General features: G+C 39.1%; 1 protein-coding gene across 1 annotated transcript in view; it reads right to left on the bottom strand.

Moving 5' to 3' along the window:
- The window catches only part of SANBR (SANT and BTB domain regulator of CSR), a 580,153-nt gene extending 567,814 nt beyond the window's left edge, over positions 1 to 12,339 (bottom strand). Inside the window, exon 1 of the mRNA XM_044060133.1 lies at positions 11,982 to 12,339. The gene's annotated coding sequence lies outside the window, so the exon portion shown is untranslated. The remainder of the gene's footprint in view (positions 1 to 11,981) is intronic.
- Positions 12,340 to 24,025: the final 11,686 nt, after the last annotated feature.

Raw genomic sequence — 24,025 nt, 5'->3', positions numbered from 1 at the left:
CTTCGCTAAATTGCCTTGCCTACTCGGGACAAAAGTATTCCCATATGCCAGCAATTCTACTAAATCGTCATCAAGTACAACATCTGAAAAATTGTAGATCTTAAAAGTCACCATTCCTATTAGTCATTATAATAGGTCGTGTGTTATCAGAAGGTGAATCAGAGGAAATGGAATCACTTAGTTGTTCCGATTCCTGTTCTTGTTGACATAGGTCCGGTTGTTGCGTGGACCTAAAAAATTGTTATTTTTGTTATGCTTATTAGTGTTGGTATGGGCATTGTTGTAGCCAAAACCAGTGTTTTTAGAAGCTTTTATCCTGTTACTACGTCTAGGCCCTTCAACAACATCTTCCAATACTTCATCGCATATACCATCCTCACCAGCTTGGTTCTCTACTTCAGAGCCTGAAGAGGCAGAATTGCCACTTACAGGCACGAACCTAGAACTAGATAACTCAAGTTTTGGGTATGCGTTGTGGTTTTGGTAAGCAAGTCTGTCTCTAACAAGTGTTTTAGATTTGTTAGCTTTTAATTTAACCAAAAATGCATCGATACTAGTTAGTATAAAGGGTAGCCAACAAAGAAGGTTTGTTAGCCCTAGTAGTCCCAACATTTTTGGAACAGCTGCGCCGGCAGTAGACAGCAAGAATATTGACATACCTTCTTTGTTGGCTACCCTTTCGCAAAGGTTGGACCAACTAAATGCTCGAATGGATGCTTTGCATTACTGTGGTTTGAATAGGATGACATCAGCTCCTCTCCTTCCAGGTGTGCCGTTTGCTAGTGGGCAGACTAGTGACAGTTTGGATGTACCGATACCGGCAGCACAACTACCGGCACCTAATTCTGGAAATGGTAACATTTCGACTAACAACGTATTTCCATTACCTATCACTAATCAACCAGGCGGCAGATATTCGTTGGCTGTCACAGCAGGGCAGCCTCTTATTTCATCTGCCGCAGCTAATAATAATATCTGCTTGCCTAATGGCTCACATGGTTCTCCTGTTCTTGGTGCACCTAATTCTGTTTTAAATGTTGAATTTGGAGGTGTACCTTGCTTATCAGATTGGATTGGGAACACTGACAGTTTTTTTTTCACTCAAAACGGTAATTCTCCCAATGTTCAGGGACGAGAAATACACCGCATAGAAGGAATTGCTGACAAATTGCTGAAATTAAAGAAGCTCCAACTTGAATCAGCATATTTTCAGCAATGTATAACGGAGAACTCAATTCCAAAGGGGTTACGGAATAATTTTTCGCCCTCAGGCCTTTTGGTGGACCCGCTCTTTTTTGCTGATCTTAAAAGTGCTTTTCCAGCAACAAGGTGCACAACTGTTGGAATTAATTGTAAAACATTATACTGCTCATATCTGTACATTAACAACTGATATTAATATTTTGGACAATGATATTAAAGTTAGACATTGATTTTATTCGATATAGATACGATTATAATCGTATACTAACTAGTATCGATGCATTTTTGGTTAAATTAAAAGCTAACAAATCTAAAAAACTTGTTAGAGACAGACCTGCTTACCAAAACCACAACGCATACCCAAAACTTCGTGCCTGTAAGTGGCAATTCTGCCTCTTCAGGCCCTGAAGTAGAGAACCAAGCTGGTGAGGATGGTATATGCGATGAAGTATTGGAAGATGTTGTTGAAGGGCCTAGACGTAGTAACAGGATAAAAGCTTCTAAAAACACTCGTTTTGGCTACAACAATACCCATACCAACACTAATAAGCATAACAAAAATAACAATTTTTTAGGTCCACGCAACAACCGGACCTATGTCAACAAGAACAGGAATCGGAACAACTAAGTGATTCCATTTCCTCTGATTCACCTTCTGATAACACACGACCTATTATAATGACTAATAGGAATGGTGACTTTAAGATCTACAATTTTTCAGATGTTGTACTTGATGACGATTTAGTAGAATTGCTGGCTTATGGGAATACTTTTGTCCCGAGTAGGCAAGGCAATTTAGCGAAAGTCATTATTGACCTAAAATGCTTTGTCCGTAAATTAAACTTAAAGTTGTTGTTCAGCAATGATATAGGTACATTAGGTCCTTCTTTAAAACTACCTAGTGTATTTAATCCACCTCTCCACACACTTCTTCACCATTTTGAGAGCGTGTGTGAGGTTGATTTTAGGCACCAGTTCTCTTTACCACAAAGCAAAAGAGCTTTTAGCAAATTCAATATTACAAAAGAACAACTCTTGTCTTTAGACAACCTTTGTCAGTTGCCGATTAGATTGATTAAACCAGATAAAGGCGGTGGTCTTGTGATCTTAGATGACCACATATATAAAGAGAAGATGGCATTAGTATTGAATTCTCCAGCTTATTGTATTACTTCCATTAATGCAGTGAATGGGGCATATCGTAGAATTAGAAGTTATTTCCGGGATTTGTTTTTGGCTGGGAGAATTGATGTCAATATTTATAATTTCATCTACATCACTTTACCAAAAATCCCAGTCATGTTTGGCATTCCCAAAATCCACAAGGATAGTATAAATCCTCCTATGAGAGCCGTTGTGGATGGTAGGTCGTCCATGACTTACCCTTGTTCTAGACTCATTGACAGCATTTTGTCTAAGTATCTTAAATTTATTCCAGGTTTATGTAAGGACTCTTGGTCCTTTTTGGACAGTATCAACGGTATCCCTTTTGATAACATGTGTAATTTCCTTACTATTGATGTCGTTGATTTATACACGTCCATTCCACAACAAGAAGCTGTTGAATGGGTTGGCCTATTTCTAAATGACCTTGAAGCCCCAAAAGCAGAAGTAGAACTAGTTGCTGAACTATTGGACATCGTCCTTACATCTAATTTTTTTATCTTTGACAAGGACTATTTTCTTCAAAGGCAGGGAGTTGTTATGGGTTCCCCTTGTGGGGCGAGCATTGCCAATTTCTTTGTGGGCTATTGGGAGAAAAATCACCTTAGAAATAAATCAGACTTAATGCAATATGTCAAGTTCTAAACTAGATTTCTTGACGACGTTTTCATTTTGTTCAAGGGGTGCAAGATAGAAGCTGACTCTTTTGTCGACTCTTTAAATGCAACTAGTAAGTTCTTGAAACTCACATCTAAATTCTCTTTATTTGAGATTGATTATCTTGACGTGAAGTTGGTCAAAGATTGCAACAACAAAGTGTTTTCCTCCACTATTTATAGGAAACCCACGTATTGCAATTCCTTTCTCCACTTCTCAAGCTTCCACCCGTTCAAACAGAAGCGGTCTATTGTGAAAGGCCAACTAGTGAGGGCAGGGAGAATGTGTAGTACAATCACTGACTTCCGGACAGAATGCAATTTCCTTAAAGAAATGTTTTCTAACCGTGGTTACCCACCCTCATTATTGGACGAGCTTATTCAAGAAGTGGATAGGAAAAGGCTAGACAGCTTTTATAAACCTCTGCTCAATCAAGTAGACATTTGGCATCATGAGTCCTTAGTTACACAAGATTCTCCATCATCGGATCCAAGTCTAAGTATTGCTTCTAGACCACCTACCTCTGGTGAAGAGTGCCGCTTCTCACTGAGTTTTGTTATGACTTTTAGTAGTAACTCTCAAGCCATTTAGTCTATTATATGTAAAAATTGGCATTTCATTGCTAATAATTCCCTCCTTGCGGATAAATTGGGTACCTGGCCTCGAGTTGTCTACAAAAGAGGCAGTAATTTAAAAGAATTATTACAGAGGGACTTGTCCCGTAATTCATTTAGTAGACGGAAAGGTATGTCTCCCTGCGGATTTTGTAATTGGTGCAAAATGGTTAAAGCAGGGGACACTTTTGTCGTTAAGAAGAGGAAGTATCAGATTCATTACCCGTTGAATTGTGAAAGTAAGTCAATCGTATATGTGGCCTTATGTGATTGTTGCACTGCTTTCTATATAGGTAAGATGGACCGAAAAGTCCGTGAACGTGTTTACCAACATGTGTATGCAATCAGAAACAAAAAGAATGAAAATGCTTTGGCTAAACACATCATCTTTAATCCAGGGCATAGCTTTCATTTCATGGCCATAGATCAGGTTCCCACCAGTATTGGGGGGGGGGGGGGGCTTCTTCGTTGATCCTCAAGAACCGCGAACTTGAATGGCAACTGAGATTAGATGCCTTCAAGTTCCCAGGACTTAATGAAAACTGCAATATTTCAGCAGTTTTAAAATTGAGGAGCTATTTGAGATGGGGTTGTTTTGAATATTTAATAACTGCCTTTTCAGACGCAGTATGTGTTAACTTTTTAGTAGCTTGCTTTTACTTTTCATTCTTATGTATTTTTATTTAGTATATACATATATATATATATATATATATATATATATATATATATACATACATATACATACATACTTTTAGAACTATTACAATACATAAAAATGTTTTATTGTATGGCCATTTGTTAGTATGGAGGATTTAGCTCTTTCAAGCTTTATTTTAGTTAGGATATTTGTGGTTATGTAAAGTATTTTAAAACGTATATCGCTGAGACGATTGCTTTTATAGTATGCATGGTAGCAGTCTTAATATAAAAAGAGTGTATTTTGTAACTTTTGTATGAATAATTGGAGTAACTTCTGACATCTTAGTTATACACTGTTGAATTTACATGTGTCTTGCATGTTTGACAAGCAGATTTCTAGTATACACCTTGTTGTCTTGCTAGGTATTTTAGTAGCATTTACCTGCTGACGTACTTTTTGTGTCATTTCCTGTTCATGACTAATTTTATTGGCTTGTTTGATTTGAATTTTATCTCTGATGAAGCAACAATCGTATTAGTGGAGAAAACGCTTGTTGTTTGAGCTGAATAAAACTCGCGTTAAGGACTTTTTTGTTTGGACTATTGGTTGCAAGGTTGTCTGTGGTCTTCTGCGTTTAATTTTATATTCGATACTCAAGGGAAAACATATATAGTGATGCTTGCTCTTGTATAAAAAAAACTAAAAAAGAAAAATATATATTTAAACTAGTAAATATATTAAAATTGTTTTTATTAGCACATAAAAGTGCACCGACACATATACAAAAGCATATAAACCAAAACATATACATCATGAATAACATGACCTGTACTTGAATAGCTAGCACCTCTACCAATACTCATTTAAACCCGGCTTATACTCACAATCCACATTTTTTCTTTACGATCCAACAAATCACGTTTACAGGAACTGGTAAAACCCTTAAACCTAACACATTCAAATAACCAGAGAGGTTCCTAATGATGTCTTTTTGGGTACTCTTGATGTATAGTCCCAGTATACAAGTGTACCCATGAGGGAGGTTTTACAGCAATTAAAAAACCCTTAAACCTAACACATTCAAATAACCAGAGAGGTTCCTAATGATGTCTTTTTGGGTACTCTTGATGTACAGTCCCAGTATACAAGTGTACCCATGAGGGAGGTTTTACAGCAATTAAATACTGGTTGCAGAGATCAAGTTTATATACTCCTGAGTGAATTTATATTGGGGTTGACAAGATTGATGTTGGACAGTAATGGGTTTTATTTTGGTGACGAGAGTCTATCGAAATGGTCATATATTAAGAGGTTTTTATATGACTCAGATCTGTTAATTATTTTTAGTAGCTGATTGGATAGGTTTTAACTGAATTATTATGCAGTTTTGTATTTAAGTGATGAATGATACTGCAGATTTTAAAGTCTGATGAAACGTCCGTGTTAAGACGTGAAAGAGCTTACTTCTGTCTCGTGTCATTTAATAATAAATCTTATATTTGAGCCATGTTTGATACCTCTTTATCAATGTCCAACACTTGTGTCATTTTACTATTAGCATTTTGGGATCTGGACCAGTTTAAGTGCATGCTTCAAATCACATAACTGATATCTCACCATTTTTGTCAGGCAAAAATGCTGAGCTATGAAACTTGTGAAGTAGTGCATCATCTGTTACAACAGGTCTGCTTTCTTTACAAAAATGTAAGTTTTTAATGGAATATTTACAACAGTAGTATTTAAATCACATTAGTTTCACTTCATTCTGACATTGGCAAGGATCCCCTACACTATGCTACAATACACTTACGTACACAAAAGGGACTTTTTAGATGCCAAGATCTTTGATTTGTCTTGCATCTGAAAAATGCAAGTAAAACTACAGAATATTACATCTGGTGAGAAAAACCTGACTAAAAGTCTCCAGTCATTTCTTACTTTCTTTTATATTTAGACTGTCAATTGCCTCCAAATATTATGCCCTTCCAAATAACCATGATGCTCACAGTCACACTAGGATCGGATTCAGCTGCATTGATCAGCTTCATTTATCCATCGTTCTATGAGCAAAGGTCTGGTCTGCCCTCCCTCTAAGAATGTGATGCATTTGTCAAGACTTCTCACTGACAAACTGGGCATAATGTGCACTAGCAGGTTTTCACTTGTGCCTGTTCCATCTGCCAATTTAAAATGTTGACATCAACTTGCAACTTTATTGTACCATACCCAAGATACACACAGGAGAAGATTTATCATCTGCATAGTCTCAATAAATATCAAGCATCATGTTTAAACCTTTCTGAAGTCAACATATATCCCATACACCCAAGACAAGTTACACAAATCCAGCACTTATTTTTCTTAAGATTTAAGTCTTTGTCTTAAACCGTTTCACAGATTTACCAGATGAAACTGGTTTCTCCTTAGTAACTTACCAAGTTGTGTATAGCCCTTCAAACCTTTACAGCTATAGCCCATACAGAACACTGCTAATGGTGAAGATTATAAACTAACCTTAACAATCTGAAACTACCCAAGGGTGTATTACATTTAAACACCTTAGTTAGCATCAAGATTGCAGAAGAACATAGCATGAAACGTTACAACTTCAACGGCCTGAAAAAGATAATGTTCCTATTTTGATAAAGCTGCTCAAGTCTTGTGCATTGATCCATATTCTCAGTTTTTCATGCTTCATTACTATTGCAACGTTACCTACTTAATGACTCCCATTGCTTCCATGTACTTCAGTTCGTGCTCAGTTACAGCTGTAAGCACCACTTGAATTCTTATTACCCACTAATAATGCCACAAGGTAAATAATAGTATGCTACTCTACATGCAGACACAAGCTAAGCATTGAAACAAATCAGGATATCTATGCAAACTATCAGAAGTACAACATGCATTCAGCGCTAAAAAAATTATGCTTTTGACATTGCAGTGAAGTAATGATCATAGAACTTTCTTTGTATCTACTGGTCACATCAGCATTGTACTCAAGTATGACAATGTGCCCCTTTATATCTGAAACCAAGTCATCATATTCACTGAAATATGACATGGAAATTAACAGAACACTAAAAATGAGATTTGATTTGCTGCATCAACATGCAAAAGCATCTTTGCGACTATACTTTACAGCCGTTCATATTCAGATTCGCAGCCCCTTCAGTATCACCACATTTGCTCTTCTGATCTTTGGCTTTGTTACTGCTGTATCTGTACGAGCTAAAGAATCACTTAGAAAATGCAGAGCATACTAAGTGAATTAGAAACATCACAGCCCAAAATGTTTGCTGATTTAGGTACTTTCCCCAAGGACATCACTTGCAACATTTTTTATTTCTTGAAATCCAACTAAATCCAATAGCCATTGGCCTGAATATGTCACAAGATGCTTGCAGACTTGTACACTTTATTAGTCATTCGGTGCCTTATTTTGGAAATTCTGACAATACATTGCACTCAGTGCTCTATCAAGCTTGAACACAGCATTCATAATACCATTTGCCATTTTCAGCAGTAATAACAATTATATTGCCTACAGTATGTATTGAATTTACTGTTTACAACTCAATAGTGCCCACATTTCTGTTTATGGTCAGTCACCTCTGATTAACACGGATCTTACTGCTGCAAAAGTATTTCAACTTTTAGAGACTCTTGAAAAAATACCTACAGTCCCAACAAAGCTTACAAACTCCATGAACGTGTGATGAGCATTCTTGTAGATACAGCCACACTGCTTGTGCTACAGCCACACTGCTTGTGCTGGTACAAGTCTGCTCATGCATTTATTTACGAGGGTCCATCTTGGACACACTGGCCAGGAGCATTTTCTTTAATTATTTCTAACAATTCTGTCTTATTTTGCTTTCATTTTCAGTCATACCCCAGGCCAGAATGACAAATAGAACAGAAATGTTTTAGTAGTCAGTAGAACACAATACTCAAGTTGTCATCCAAGCATTCAGAAAAGTAAAACAGAACTCAAAACCATCCAAGTAAAGTTGCTCCTGTGCAACCAATAGAAAATTGCATTCAGCAGTCGTTAAGAACATTAAGAGAAACAGGAAGGAGTATATTCAGTTGCCATCAGCACAATCAAAACAGCACAGTAACATTCAGAACAGTGCAAGTAAAAATTCTGAAGCACAGTGTATGAAAGTGTACATTCAGAAATCATCAGAACACAAACAGAACTTGGAATACCACAGGCAAAGTGACAATAAGTCGGGATATACTGAACACAAAATACATTTTATACAAACTATATTTAACCACACACTGTAATATACATACATGTAATTACAACAAAACATCTCAAAAAAATGTTTTTATTCCCCTGAAGGCAGTTCTCAGCGAGACACAGCTCAAATCCTTTAAATCAACCCTTCCAGTGTTCCAAGAAGTTTCCATTAAGCTTCAAAGAAGTTGGTGGTTATAATGAAAGCATCTCAACCCAAGAAACAGAAAATGCTGTTGAATTGTCACAAATGATTTCGATACAATTTAGCTCAAAATTAAATTGCTCAAAATGAAAAAAAAAAAACATGCAAAACACTATACTTTCTGCGTGTTTTTATCTCAAACTGAAAAATATGAGACTGGCCTTCTGTCATGTGGGGATATGACACTGAGGAAGGTTTCTTGGTGAAAAGGAAAGACAAAAATTTAATCCGCCAAAATGTGGAAAATAATGAAAATACAGCCTCTGAAGTAAAAACTTTAGTCCTTACCACATCTTACTTACATTACATCTTGCATACTGGGACATGGAAATAAAACACAAAAGACTTCTGTGCCTATTTTGGTGGCACACACCTATTTTTCAGGTTGATTTACTTTTTCATATGGATGTACCTATTTGTGAAGGTACATTCTTATTTTCAGGTCTGATTTGCCCTTCCCCATGACTTCAGAATCTCACCAGTCAAACAATTTTTAAGCTGCTCACCACACATGAAACCAGACTACATAACCAACACACACAAGAGGCACCAACAATTTAAAGGAGATGTGCATCCTCTCTTTTTAAGTTGCAAAAATAAATTGACTCTAATGAATGGTACTGCAAAAATCTGCTTCACAAAGACTAAAGATTTTACACAATGTCTTTGAACCATGATTACTTACAGAATGCAGCTAGTGGCTGTGTGGAAACAGCAGAACCATACGTTATGCTAAGAAAGTGGAATGCATCACAAATGAGGTAAAACAGGACGTGTGCAAGTTGTAGATAGGAGATTCTGTTCCTACATTTTGAGATAAGTTTTGTGGGCTTAAGTTATACTTATACTTCAACGTCTTCGCTTAAGAATTCTGCACAAAGCCAAAAATAGTGCAGAGACAAAGGTCCAAAATCAGGGACAATTTATAAATACTGTTCTATTAACTTTGAGTGAATTACAGTAACAGGTTTTGTATCAATGTGAATTTTCTTTGCAATATGACATATAAAACTAATTTCTGGCGTTACTAATCGACTGTAATCCTCAATGACTTTACCAAAAAATCAAAGCTTTTATGAGAGGTGGGGCAAAAACATGAAGCAAAAAATCAAGGGACAGTCTGCAAAATCAGGGACAATTAAGAGACAAGATTGAAATTTTACAATAAGGGACAGAGTTTTTAGAGTTAGGAATGCAGTATTCAAATTACCATATTTAAATAGCATCAGTTAGTAGGCTTAAATTGTATCAGCATTCCAGGAAGCAAGATACTATGATAATATGTTTAAATGTTTCCATCAATGTTGTAACTGTCACTTCACTTCTTTAAACTTTAGGGTTTCCATCTGTCCCTCTTTACACAGGACAGCCCCTATTTGTGCAGGTGTGCCCAGTAAAAAGAAAAAAGAAAAACAGCAAAATGTTCCGATACTTTAGGAAAAAAATACTTCCCAAGTTTCCTTTAATATTTGCATAAATATTGATTTTGCATCTGAAACACCTTAATATTATACAAAGCCAAAGCAAATACTACAACAGTGACTGTTTATTTTGGAAATTAAGTGACGTCCAATCTTTTCACTGGTGATTTAGTTTGTCCTGCAAAAACTCATGTCCGTAAAATTGCCCCACTTTCGGCATCTAAAAATGTGACAGCTCTACTTAAGCATGCATTACCGAGTAGTATCCTACTGGAAGTGACAAGAGTTATGTGCTTTTCTGTATTCAAACTTTATGTCAATTAGATTTTCAACAGCCTTTGCATCCATTTTCAATGTCTACAAGCTGAGAGATATGCACACTGTGAAAATTAATGAGTAAGGCTTACCTTTAAAAAGGGACAGCATACAGACTTTAATATCAACATTTTGATGAGACACAAGCATCTCTACTACAAAAACGAAGAAATGCCACCAAGTCTTGAAGATACAGATTCTCTGAGTAACAATATTTAAGTATTTTATATCCCCAGAGGCTGTCTAGTATTTTTCCAATCTCCCCTATATAATGGAGGTGTGATCTGGGAAGGTTGGTACCTAGTTGCATATATAATGGGAATGCCCCCTTCTGGGACCTTTTGAAAAGGGAAATCCAATTAATTTTGTGACTTGGGTAGGCAGACTTAACCTCAACATTATTGCTTATTGGCGTCTTCACTTGAGGAAAACTTTCAAAACAGAATTCCTCATTACTACAACTCCTGATGTTAGGGGTGAAGAGAGATAATAATGAGGGCTTGGAATAAGAGCCCCATCGCTACAGGATGAACAGTAGTTTCAATTATTTGGGGAGTAGCACTAATCACAGCATATATTAAGTTTTATATATGAAAGTTTTAAAATTCATTAAGTCTAACTTTCAATATACCCAGTTTATTCTGTAGTCAGGTGCAGTCATACTTGGAAATGTGGTAACTGGATAATTTGTCTTTTATTTGGCAGTAACTGTGCTGTTATAAATAATACTTTTGCAGCTTCTTCTGGTTGCAGTTATGAATGGTGCTGAAAAGACAGTTATTGTTTAAAAATGTTCTGTGTTTCTGGGCTTCTCCACATCTTACGCACTTGTGAAAATCCAAGTCAATATCTAATATGTTTACATATATGATAGTCAGCAGATGTGACCATATCCTGAACTAGCATGGTATTACATCCAGGAGTGTAGCTTGGCATACTCAGTGTATCTATAGGAAGCTTTAATACTCAAAGAAAACAATGTTTTTTAAATTATGTAATAAACACATGCCAATAAATAAATAAATAAATCTAAACTGAAATGTACAGTATAGCGCTTTAAAAAGCATGCTTATTTGACGGAAATGCACTTCTAAACACAACCATATATATGGTTATAAATAGCAACAGCTAAAATCATTTTCCTTTGTGTACAGGGGCAACATTTTGAGAGTTGAGTACATTTTTAAACGAATCGTGGATGGTGGGGGCAAAAACCAACAGCATGAGGTTTCAGAAAAAAAAATACAACTATGTAGCTACACCTGAACAAATCTGGAGTCACCAGTGGCCGTTGCCCTTTAGAAATAATAAAAAATAAACTGCTCTAGCGTTAAGCCAGATGAATACCAAACCGTATCTGTATAGTCTATCTGCCAAGAGCGAATCAAACAGTCTCAAATCAAAAATTATAAAACGTACTGTTTACTTATTACTCTTCCTATACGTAAAATAAACAATGGCTCATAAGGGGCGAGGTACACACTTAACACAAAATTGACCAACTACTTACTTAGGCAATTATCTTGCCGAGTTGCAAATGAATACCTTCAGCCAGAATCAATATCGTACTTGACACACACCAAAAACCGGCTAAACCAAAGTAACTCGGGGAATATGCAGAAATAGCAGTTCGATGTCGGAAATTACAGTGCAGAAACACTCGTTTTTCGTACAACAGCTTTCTTGCTGCAAGCCCAAGTCACACAATTCAAAGGAAAATGAAACGGGTATAAAAATTAAAATAATATATTTAAGTCACAATAAAATATGAGTCGAGGAGAAATTTTGACATAACTCCTCTATAAGAAACATCCACAGTCAGCCAATTCACTACTCAGAAACAGCTGCTTTCCACAAACTCACAAAATCTACGTCCTCACCCTACCTTCTCAAAACGATTCCAATCACGATTAATTTAACAAATAGGAAACGTCTGGTTGGCAGACCTACTTTTAGAGACACTCCACTTAGCCATTTACAAATAAGTAAGGCGGGACTCTGCCTCAAGGAGCTTGAATCTCACAGCCGGTGTTGCAGGGTTTGGTTTCTTCTCTGCTTGCCGCAGTGCGGATAGGCTGGGAAAGCGTCAGCGTCTCCTGGCAACAATATGACCCATTTTTGGAAAATGTAAACAGGTAGTTTAACAAACTTCTATGCAATTTTAACTCCACAAGGCAAAATAAAATGCACTTGTGAGTATTCAAAAATGTTTTAGAATACCATTGTTTTTAAACATATATAACATTTTGTACAGCAAAAGTAATTTCTGCACAAAGTTGCCCCTTAGCCACTGTCTAATACGATAATTGGGGCACAGATGTTATCCTCCAGTCTGCCAAATACACAACCTAAAGTGACTCTTACAGCATGGTGCAGGTAAGATGTGGATAGCTAACAACAGTTTTAACCATGAATTTGCTACTTTATGCATATAATGCAATGTGTTAATGGAGCATTATGATTCACTGATAGTTACTATGGATTTTTCTTAAATATATTTATGCTGAATGTGTGACAGCTAATTTCAGTGTAATACAGAATATGGATTTTTTTTTCTAACCATATCTTTGGAACTATTTCTTAGAAATAGTCTAACAGTGCCTAAACATTGGACTTGCTCTGTATCCGTGTCTGTGCTTGTGTGTAAGTGTGTGCGTATGTGTGTGTAATAAGACTAGAGGGGTTGAATGTATGGGCGTATTATTCTACAGTTGTGGCACATTCAGGTGGTTCAGTTAACAGAACCAAGTATTTAATTAAATGGTGCATACAATAAAGGGAGATATTTATTTATTCCAGTTTGGTGACCGGGGAGGTCCACTGGGCACGAGAGCCCATTTTCAGTGGAGGCCCGGGGAGAAAAGCTCCACAAAACAAGTTACATAACATATAGAATTACCACATTACAAAGTTACATAACATATTGAAATAACAAAGAAAAATCATTTACATTGCAGTCAATATGTAGTCTTACAATAACACAGCAGGTAGAATAGTAGAATGAATAGGTATCATTTACTTAGTAACTAAGATATTAAAGAGAAATTATCTAGGAAAGGATGAGAGGCAGAGCATGAGGCTGGGTGCGGAGATTGGTTACAATTTATAGTCTAGGTCTCTGTGAGAGGTTAGAAAGGGAAGGAGGTTAGCCAGGAGAGTAGGAAGAGGGGAGGTTGGGAGGTATGGGGTGAAGAGTGCAGTTACATTTTCTGTGAAGAAACAGGTAGGAGTGAAGTAGTCTTTTGAAGGTGTTTAGGTTGTCACAGGCCCTCAGTGTAGAGGGCAGGGCATTCCATTTTTTAGCTAGGGTGAAGGAGAGTAAAAGCTGACCAGGTGGGTGCTTAGGTTTGTGGATGGAAATAAGGTTTTGGTGAGTGGATCTAAGGGGTCTGGGGGGGGGGCTATATGGTAGGAGGATATTAGATAAAGCAGGGCAGCTGGTGGGTTGAAATAGTAACCTGTGGGCTGAGACAATTTGGAGGAAGTCTAGTTGATTGGGGAGTTCAAACCAGTTTAAAGTTTGTAGGGAGGAGCAGTGATGACAGAAGGCGTTTGCTTTTGTGGCAAATCTGGAGATTTTATTGTAGCATACTTCTAGTCTGGAGGTAAGGGTGGAAGATAGATTAATAAGCAGAGGAGCGCCATATAGAGGAGATGGGAGGTAATATGTAGTGGCCAGGTTATGTCTAACAGAGGGAGAGAGGAAGTGATTATTCCTGTATAGTAGGCTGAGTTTTATGTGGGTTTTCTTCATGTTAAGTTGGATATGGGTATTGAATTTTAAGTGTTAGTCGATGGTGACCCCCAAGAGTTTGGCAGAGGGAACAATGTCAATGATAGAGTTGTTGAGGCTGGTAATTTGAAATGAGTTTTTATAAATGGGAGTGGATTTAGAGGGAGTGAATAGGAGGATCTTAGTTTTGTTAGCGTTAAGTGAGAGGTGGTTCTGGTGCATCCATTTTTCAGTGGTTGAGAAGGCAGATTGAGTTAGAGACTTGAGTTCAGTTTGGTTGGAGGCATAGCAGATCAGAGTAGAGTCATCTGCATATTGGACAATTTTGGTGTTTGGAATGGCTTTGTGGAAATCATTAATGAAGATGTTAAATAGCAGAGGGCCAAGAATGGAACCTTGGGGAACTCCTGTGGGGGTTGGAAGGAAGGTGGAGGAGGATTGGCCCCATTTCACTGCTTGGGACCTGTCTGAAAGATAGTTGGAGAACCAGGAAAGAGTTTTTGGGGAGATGTTAAGGTTAGATAGATGGTTTAGTAGATGGGTGTGAGAGATGATATTGAAAGCTTTTGATAAATCTAATAGAACAGATGAAACTAAGTTACCAGAATCTCGAGCTGAATTGATACTGTGTAAAAAGGAGAGAAGGGCTCTGTTGGTATTGTGTCCAGGGTGAAAGCCGTGTTGGGTAGGAGAGAGCAGTTGGTGTTTGGTTAGGAATGGCATGAGCTGCATGTGTATTCATTTTTCGAGAAGTTTAGAGATGGGAGAGAGGATGGTTATGGGGCGGAAGTTGGAGAAGTTACAGTTTTTGCCACCTTTGTGGAGTGGAAGAATAAAAGCAGAACGCCATAGTCTGGGTACATATGACTCGAGTAGTGAGCTATTAATCAGGATGCTGATAGGGAAAGCAATACTGACAGAGGCAATTTTTAAGAAGGAGGAGGGAATGTTGTCAGGAGCATTGGTGCAAGGTTTAAGTTTAGGGAGAAGTTTCTTTATGAGGTAGGTGGATACAGGTTTAAGTTCAAAAATAGAGGGAGTGGGAGGAGAGGGGTTGGAAGCTTGGGAGGAGGGGGGTAGAGGGATGTTATTGGGGAAGGTTTTGGTTAACTCAGCAATAGAAGAGGTGAAGAAGGTGTTAAATAGTTTGGCAATTTCTTGGTCAGATTTGCTAGTGTCAGGACAAGGGTTATTTGTGGTACCAGGCTTGAGAAGGGATTTAATAGAGTTCCAGAATTGTTTGGGGTTCTTTGTGTGATTAATTTGTAAGTGGTTGTAGTAGGATTTTTTGTCTATAATGACTTGTTTTTTGGCTAGGCTTCGCAGCTGTTTGTATTTTAGTAAGAGTTTAGGCTGTTTATGATGGAGATAGCTTTTCCAAGATTTGTGTCTTTGTTGCATAGTTTTCTTGGTTGCTTTTGTAAACCAAGGGGCTGTTTTGGATTTAACTCTTTTGGTTCGGGTTGGAGCTAGGGAGTTTAAGACAGAAAGGAATGTAGAGTTGAAGAAGTCAATGGCTTCGTCTAGAGGCAGGGTTTTTAGTGGGTTCCAGTTAGTGAGCTTAAGAGAGTCAGAGAAGGTCAAGGGGTTAAAGTTAGTTAGGTTACAAGTATGTAGGAGCTGGTGGGAGTATGGGGAAGAGGATGTGGCTCTGTGGGTGAAAGGAGGGAGGTGGTCTCCTAATGGGTCGGGAGTGACACCAGATGTAGTGATTTTGTTTGGGTGGGACACTAGGATCTAGTCTAGGATGGAGACTGGGTGTTTGGTCTTGTTGAGCCTAGTAATGGAGTGAATAAGTTGATTAAAGTTGAAGAGATTGATTGATAAGGTGGGATTAGGGGCGATGATTTTTTTGCCAGTCAATATTTACGTCTCCCATTATGTAAGTTTCGTGTTTAATATTTGAGCAGGTCCAGGACAGGAAGTCTTCCAAGATATTGGTGTTATTACCAGGGGGAATGTAAAGGGAGATGATGCAGATACGTTTATGGTAATTTAATTTTAGCATGCCAGTTACTAGTTCAGTGTTATTAAAGAATGGAATAGGATTTGAGAAGGGAGTAATGGATAAATGATTAGAATAAATTAGTGCTACTCCACCACCTCTTTTATTTAGGTGGTCAGACCAGAGGCATTGAAATCTAGTGGGAAGGAATTCTGAGTCGGTTATGTATGGTTTTAGCCAGGCTTCAGAGATGGCTACTATGTCAGGTGAGTTATGGTTGAGCCAGGCATGAAAGAGGGTAATTTTATTAGTTAAGCTTTGGGCGTTGATGGTGACGAAATTGAGGTCTTTATGGATATGTCTGTTGTTGGAGCTATGGTTTTTTGTTTGAGAAGTGTTTGGTCCAGGGTTGGGATGAATGTCACCTGCTAAGAAGAGGCATGAGAGAAGATGAATAAGTTTTTTAGGATTGTGTTTGGTTAGGAATGGATGGTAGGGTGTGGGTTTAAATTTGTAGAAATTTGAAGGGATTTGGAAGAGTTTTAATGTTAATAGAAAGGTGGGGTGAATGGGGTTTAGAGAGACAGAGATGTTGTAGAAGTTATTTGAATGGTTGGGGTATGGAGGTGGAGGTGGAGGGTGTATGTGGAGGTTTGTATAAGAGATGGCATGGTATAGAGGAAGTAGAATGAGGACTAGGAGTGTTGTAGGGGTAAGGATTGTGGAAGTAAAAGAGGGCATTTGTAATTGAAGTTTGATTTGAGGAGATAGGATTATGGAGGTTAGAGAGAGATAGGAAGGGCAGGTGAATGGGAGGAGGAGTATTGAGTAGGGTGTGCTTGGTGGAGAGGGAGGAGTTATGTTGTGATGGGATTGGGTGTTGTAAGAGGGAAGGAGTATGGGATGGCAATAAATGTAGGAGCACTGGGGGTGGGTGGAAATTGGGGGCAGGGTAGGGGAGCAGAGTGAGCCTACAGGGCGAATGGAGCAGGATAGAGCAACAGGGCAGAAGAGTCCAGCTGAAAAAGTATCAGCCTCTGCAGGTAAGAGCTGAGGTAAGTAGGAGAAAGTATAGTAAGGCTGGGTGGAATTTGATAGAGATTGAACAACACAGGGGAAGATAAATAAATATAATGTTGGGAGAGAGGAGTAAAGTTATGGGATAACTGGCTTTAGAAGTAGATTAGAGGTGAAGGTGGATAAGAGAAAAAGAAAAAATAAATAAAATAGAATAAGAGTAGGCAAAAAGGGGGGATGGTGCCACCACCTAGTGGAGAGAGAAGAAAAGGCAGGCAAAGAGGGAAAAGGGAAATAAAATAGCTCAAATGGGCAAGTGACTAAGGTAAAGAAAAAGTAGAGGTAAAAAGTAATGAGAGAGTAAGTCTCCAGTGGGATACAATGAATGGGATAGGAGGCTGGAGGTCAGTAAGTTAGAGGGGAATCTTTGCAGTCTGCGGTAGGCTGCTGAGCCACACACACTGAGGGGCAGGCTAGCAAATAAGGATATTTAGATAATTGAGTTTGTTGTAAGGCTACATACATTTGCTGAGAACAAAATAGGTAAGGGATTCCGCACTGAGGTTCTTTTCAGGTAAGCCCAGACTAGTGAGCAGGAAAAGTCCAGGTGGGCCGACTTGGCTTTTTGCAGAATGAAGTCTGTGTAATTCGGGAGGTAGAGACAGACCTTCAAGAGAGGAGTGCTGTAAAAGAGAGGGGGGAAAAACAAACAAAAGTAAGTATAGGGAGAAGAGAGGAGGAGGAATGCATGTACTAGACAGTATAGGAGTTGGAGTAGATATGGAGGAAAAGTGTAAGGAACAAAATGAGGAGTAGGTCTGGAAGAAGGGTATAAGTGAGGGAGGGCTAAATTAAAGGTAAAAGTGATTGAGAACAGCTGCTGAAGAAGAAAGCAAGAGAAAGACAAGGAGAGAGAGCAACACAGACAAATATTATTACCTCTACCAACTAGTGCAGTCCAAAGTCAAATGCAGTTATACAATTTAGATGTTTGGTGTGGGGAGCAGAGAAATACAGTAGTACAATAACAAGTTCAGGCAGGTAGCCCTATCAAACTAGAGAAATGTGCACCTCATAGAACGGGAATGGTTGACTGGAGCATTGTTTATGAGTGTTATGCTGCAGTATGGAAAAACTGCTGGACTGATTCTAAGAAAAAGACCTGGTCATCTTCCTGTGAAAATTTTTAGAGGGGGTAGACTCTACAGAAGAGTGTCTGTATTCTATGGACTTTGACTCCTAACTTCTTTGCCACTGCAGAAAAGAATTACTGGATGGTTGCCATGTGTGTGACTTTCGGGGGGAGGGGGTGAACGTTCGTCTGTATATTTTTTTCCTTTGTTAAGAAAGTTATTTTTCCTCTGTATTATTTGCACTGCACTGGAATTCATTTAGCCATTCATGCTGAATTCCTGTTTTGATTTTTCCACTTAGTTCACTGACTACTAGTTTAGTTCAAACCAGGTGTGGAAGCTATCTTGAAGCAATAGTGGTTTGTGTAGTGGCAGCGCATCAAATCCTGCTATTTATGGGTAGCCTACAATTAGCTGGTCACAGTTATAGCTGTTTTTCATTTACTTTCTAATGTGTGCTTTATACTTAAATCAGCTGTGCTTAGCTCTGCTGCGTACACCACTGGTTAAGTTGTAGCTGGATAGTAGTTAGGATACACAAGTGAAGTTTTTCTTTAGCCACCAATGTTAGGAATCTTTCTTCCTTCCTGTCTTGGGCAGCTGGCACCAGACAGCTTCTAAGCTTTTAAAGATTTTCTCTGATCCAGGCTGAAATGAAACTGCATGGAACAGAAATGTTACTTGCTGCACAGATCTGCACATTGCTATTTCCTATGGACTTAATTTGAGTGCATAATATTCTATCCTCTTCCTCCCTACCCGTTCTTCCCTCTAAGTTCCTGTAAATAATAGCACTGGCTAGCATGGAGAAAAAGCAGTCTGCCTTCTCTTCCACTGACAGCCATATATCACTTTGTTTTCTAAGGCAGCATAATAACTACCACATGTTCAGTGAAAATGAACTCTTTACTAACCAAGTTGAATCTGTATGTGAGAGCTGTAAACACATAGCTAATTTGGAGCTGGCTCTCTCACAATCATATGCATGCAGTGAGCATCATACTGTTTCTTACCAACATATACAAATGCAACATCCTCATACTAGTAGCACTAAACAGTTATACTCTTATTCCATTAAGAAATCACTTGCTAAGCTTCCCAGAATTTGTAAGACTATGCATTAATGAAACCCATCTGCTACATAACAAAACGTGTCACAAACAAGAAAATATACTTGATCCTAGCAACAGTAAATTAACTTCTTGAAATCTCCTAGTAATTGATAACTCCATTGATTGCATAGTCAGTGGGCTGAACAAGGGCAGGGTTACAGTCAGTTATCTCTCAGGAGCCAGGGACACTTATCCCCCCCCCTTCAATAAGTATAACTATAACATGATCATAGGCTATCTGGAGTGAATAATCTGGCATGAAAACTCAAAAGACAAGCAGAAGGAATTGCTGAAATAAGACTCTGGTCTTGAGGGTGTATCTTCATATCACTGAGAATAGACTCAAATAAATTATATTTATCCAGTTGATAAAAGCAACTAAGCTGGTGTAATTTTAGTGGGGTACCAGGATGTGTCTTCCAAGAACAAGATGACTGATGGTCTACACCACTCATTCAAGGCCTTCTACATACTGACCAAAACTTTTTCTACCTCCATTCTGTCTTTTTAGGTAGCTGCAAGGGAGTTTACAGTGTCAAGCTCCAGTCATAGTGCATTGCTGACTGAATGTCATTCACATATTTCCTTAATTAGATGAGTTACTCATCTTTAAAGTGTCTTTGTTCCAGATGTTTAAAGTCATTACGATGTGTTTCTTCTCTGGAGTTCCAGATAAATGTTCAGAAATCCTTCTTGACCCTTGTATCTCAGGATTGTCTCAGACTTCAGACAGAGTATATCAGGAATGTAGGGTCAATGGCATCTTGCCAGGTTTCACATGAAAAAGATTCAATGTTTTTTAAAAAAACACATGGACCCAACAATTATCCTCTGAAATTTTAGATTCTAATCATGGGTTTTGTGGGGGAAAAAAAGAACCACACTGGTGGAGACAACAGATACAAGCAAATCAGGGTCTCCCTTTTTCTCCTCTATCTCTAAACCAGTCTGTAATTATGGACACCTTAGATTTCTATTGGGGGCAGTTTCAATGGGTATAAAGTTGCAAGGTGTGTAGAATGTCTGAGAAAGACCAAAGCATGTAAATGTTAAAGAGATGATGGCTGTGATCCATGCCTTAAAATCTGTTTTTCACAGATGGTCCCCAAGACTTCTTTAGGAAATTACAGAATACACCACAGTGATGTGGTACCAAAACAAGCAATGGGCCACAAGGTCATACTTTCTGGGCAGGCTGACTGTGGTGGCTTGGATAGTAGCCCTTCAGCACTCCTTTATCCTCTTAGAATCTTAAACTCTGTCAGAACAAAACTTAGTAGCAGACAAGCTGAACAGGACCAGAATGTATCCTCATGAATTGAAACTGAATGGGGGTCTTCCAGGAATTGATACAATTGTGGGCAACTCTTCAACTAGATCTGTTTGCCTCCTTTCAAAACAAACAATGAACAAAGTTTGCTCCAGGGCCCTTTGCATTCAAGCCTGGAAAACAGATGCATATTCATTCCTGTGGACAGGAATTTTCCTTTATGCAGTTCCACCCTTTCTACTGATATCCAGGATAATTCTGAAAATTCAGACAGACTTTCCGAAAATGATTGTGGTGACTGCCTTTTGGTCTAGGCAACATCGGTTCTCCCTTCTTATGGAAATGGCCAAGGGCCATCCTACAAGCTCCCTCACAAATTGGATCTACTCACACAAGACATTGTGAGTTCGATGCACCCTAGTCTCAAACATTTTCAGCTGTCTATTTCCAGGACAGGCTTTGCTAAAACCATTCTTATAGGTTCATAGGTTTATAGGTTCATACTAGGCTATCTGCCCTAGGGCATTTATAAGCCTAGCCAGAATGTGTTTGGCTTTCGTCACCCATTTTAAACTTATTTTGCTATGCCCTCTTTTTCGAGGTTAGTATACTGTGCCTCTGTCTAACAGTGACACAGAAGTGATACCCGGGGTAAACCTATGATCTCCCATCCACTCATCAAGATTCCTCTTGAAGAGAGTCAATGAGGGACTCTGCCTAACCTGGACTGGGATTTTATTCCAGAGTGAAGGGAGCCTCTGAGTTTTGAATCTGTCCCTCCAGCATGTCCTATTTATTTCAGTGCTGAGGTTCAAGTCTCTCGAGCGCGTAGCTCGATGGGATTTGGATTTTCTGAGGTGCAGCATGTCCATTAATTCCGGGTTGGACATGGCTTTATACGTCAGGCACAGATCGCCTCTGAACAGGCGGTATGCCACTGAGTAGAGCTGGAGTTTCTTTAACCGGGCAGCATATGGCATCTGTTTGAGCCCTTTGATCCTCTTGGTGAGGTACTTTTGGGGTCTTTCCAGTTGCTGCAGGTGTCTGGTAAGGTACATCCCAAAAGGGGCATTGTACTCAATTATGGGCCTGATGAGTAAAGAGGCACGATGACGTCCCCTGATCTAGATGTGAATCCCTTCATGATTAGGTGGGCTATATAAAATGTTTTTCTAACCACTTTGGCCACGTGGTTGTCAAATGAGAGATTGCTATCAACTTGGGTCCCCAGGTCCCTAATTACTTCTTCTGTACTTAATGGATTACCACCTATGTGGTAATTTGTGGGCACTTTGTTTTTGCCAAAGGGGATGACCATACACTTTTTGGCATTTAGCTTGAGGCCATGGCTCTGGCACCAGTTGTCTGTTTCTATGAGGCCCTTTTGGAGGATGCTTGTGTCGACTGAAGAGTCGATTATGGCGCCCAGTTTGCAGTCATCTGCGAACTTGGTCAGCCACAGTCCTTCCGTGTTGGCCTGTACCTCCGAGAAATATATACCGAACAAGAGAGGTCCCAGGACTGAGCCTTATGGGACCCCACTTGTAACTAGTTTGGAGTCTGACATGGCTCCAGCAATTCTAACCATGTGGGTTCTGTCCTTGAGCCAGTTTGCAATCCATCTAGTGACATAGGGGTTTATATTTAAGCTGGTGAGCTTATCTATAATGCCCGAGTGGGGTATTGTATCGAAGGCTTTTGCGAGGTCCAGGTAGGCTGTGTGGACCACCTTCCCCTCGTCAATGGCCTTGGTGACTGTTTCAAAGAAATCAACCAGGTTTAAGAGGCAGGATCTGCCCTTAACAAAGCCGAACTGGGTAGGATCCAGTGTTTGTAGGTCCCCAATATCTTTATTTATGAGGTCCATGATGATCCTTTCCATAGCTTTGCAGACCAAGCTAGTCAGGCTTATGGGGCGATAGTTTCCAGGATCCGTTGAGGCACCACCTTTATGGAGAGGGACCACTGTTGCTGTACGCCACTCTTTGGGCACATATCCTGTAGTAAGGCTGAGATTGAGCAGTAGTTTTATGTTTGGGTTTAGCTCTTCTTGGAGTTCATGTAGGACGCAGCCTGGGACACCATCTGGTCCCATTGATGCTGTGATTTTTGCTTTGGAGAGGATGGCTCTTACCTGAGCATCTGAGATGTCAGGGGGGCAGCACTCTGCTGGGATAGATATTTGCCCTTTTGGTGGGAGAAGTTTGCGCTGTACCTGTCAGCTAGGATGTTGGCAATGTCTGTGGGTTCGGTGTATTTTTTGTCATTTTGGACTAATTCTGAGCATATCTGGGAATTACCACCCAGGTTCCTAACATAACTAAAGAAAGCCTTGTGATTATCCTTAGTGTCCTGTGCAATTTTTCTCTCGAAGCTAGCCTTAGACAATTTTATGTGTGCCCGTAGTTTTTTGCTAATACTGATCAGTGATGCCTTCCCTTTTTGGGATTTTGCTCTATCATTTAGTAGCTTCCTCCTTCTATTGTATAGTTTGTTTATGGCTGGGGCCCACCAAACAGGACGTCTGCCTTTGGAGGATTGGGTCTTGGTTTTATTTGGGATCGCATGATCCATGCATTCCTCATGGGCTCCTGGATCCATATCCTTCCTCCTCTCAGGTTTAATAGGCTTTGGTAATCAACCCATATAGCCTAAAGGCTTCTGCAGCAGTGGGAATGATTGGTATGGTACAGTAAGTTGCAGTTTTACCCATAGCAGTAGATGTGCAAAGTCCTCACTGCTGTAGTACCCGTACCCACTGTTCATCCCCTGTTTTTTGTATATAGGTACTGGTTGTGATATAGGATTGTTTCTTTCTGTTTTTTTTTTCAGGATGAGTGTACCTGTTAGAAATTCCTAAAGATTCTTCACTCTGACTGCTGATTTTCCCTCCACAGGGTTGCCCAGTCAGCGGTTGGAGTGAAAGTGTGATAGGGAGCCAGAGCTTTTGAAAGTTGGATGGCCACTGTGTCTTGGGCATGACACATTAAATGTAGCTTAAAGGCTATTGCAGAAGTGAGGTATTCAAACATCTACTGTTATGGGTAAGTGCATCTCACACAACTGTTCTATTTTCCTTACAGAATAATGCAGATAATTCAAAACAGCCACTTGGTGATCATATGTCTAAGCTTACATCAATCTGAAGTTGTCTTATAAAGCCCACTTTCTGTGGGTTTATCCTTTATCTGTCTGTGGACACATTTCCTTTTTATGAAAATACTTCATCTGGTCTAGCTTGAGGTTCATTTTCTTTCAGGTTCATAAATATTTATGGCATGATGTTTTGTGGATTTTTAAATTTCCCTTTTTTTCCCTTCTTCTACCACACCCTATGGTATGCA

This window comes from Protopterus annectens, chromosome 1.part2, assembly GCF_019279795.1.
Source record: "Protopterus annectens isolate FY-2018-M chromosome 1.part2, PAN1.0, whole genome shotgun sequence".
Lineage (NCBI taxonomy): Eukaryota > Metazoa > Chordata > Ceratodontiformes > Protopteridae > Protopterus > Protopterus annectens.
Note: the sequence above shows the minus strand (reverse complement) of the source record. Positions and strands in the feature narration are given on the sequence as shown.